A 1,126-nucleotide genomic window follows, 5' to 3' on the forward strand; every position below is an offset into this window, starting at 1 on the left:
TTTTTTTTTTTACTATAATAAATTTTAGATTAAATTAGTTATATCTCCGATGCCACGATTGAGCTTGCTTTGTTGTCTCGATCGAGAGAATATGTACACAAGGAGTTTTGAGAACCATACTTCTGTCAAAAAAAACAACTAAGGTTGATTTTATAACATTCTTTATATTTGTAGCCAACGTAAGATAGTAATTATGATATCTGCATTACTCTTCTGATCAAGCATGAGCATGGTTTATATTAAATAAATATTGCAGTTAAAGGTGAATTTTTACGTCAAATTTGAATTGTATTATCTGGATAGTAAAGTCTATGTTTAACAGTGATTGCAAAAACAGTTTAAACAAAATTTGTCGTTTCTCTTAAGCTTACTCTATGCTTTAAAACTATAAGTGTAATATATGTTTACAAAGAACAGCTGATTAAAAATTTGAAAAGACGTTAACATATGTTTGCTGCAATGCATTTCTTATGGGTATTTCTGTAACCAGTGGGGCGGAATCCTGAATCGGGAAAGGGATGGGCATAGCTTATAAACCTTCTCCGTGGAAAAATACATATACGTACAAATTTTCATCATGATCGGTCCAATAGTTCACGATTCCATAAAGGACAAACATACAAACATTCATTTTTATATATATAGATAGATGAGAGTACACAATTTCATGTTTATCATTTGGAAAAAAGGATGAAAAAACGCAATAACACAACACAATCACCTAGCTGACGTACACTAGCTGGAGTAATGTGATGCGACAACTGTTATGCAATATGATAAAGACGACTTATACTAATAAATAACCGCATAAATATTAATAGAAAGGTCATAGGTTACATGTAAGCATAGAAAACCATGATTTTACAATGTTTCGTGACTGATAAAAATTAAAACAAAAAGCGGGTTAGAGATAGCCAGTAGATATGAATATGCCGTTTCTAGACCACTTTTGGAGCCAACAGTAAATCAATGGAAAATACTGTTTAAAGGACAATAAACGAATCTGTAAAATCAAACAGGAATGGAAAATACTGTTTAAAGGACAATAAACGAATCTGTAAACCACGAATGAAAAATTACCAAATCTATAGCTGTTTGCTTCTACTTTCTTAAGCTGTTTTAATGT

Source organism: Homalodisca vitripennis, chromosome 4 (genome assembly GCF_021130785.1).
Source record: "Homalodisca vitripennis isolate AUS2020 chromosome 4, UT_GWSS_2.1, whole genome shotgun sequence".
Taxonomy (NCBI): domain Eukaryota; kingdom Metazoa; phylum Arthropoda; class Insecta; order Hemiptera; family Cicadellidae; genus Homalodisca; species Homalodisca vitripennis.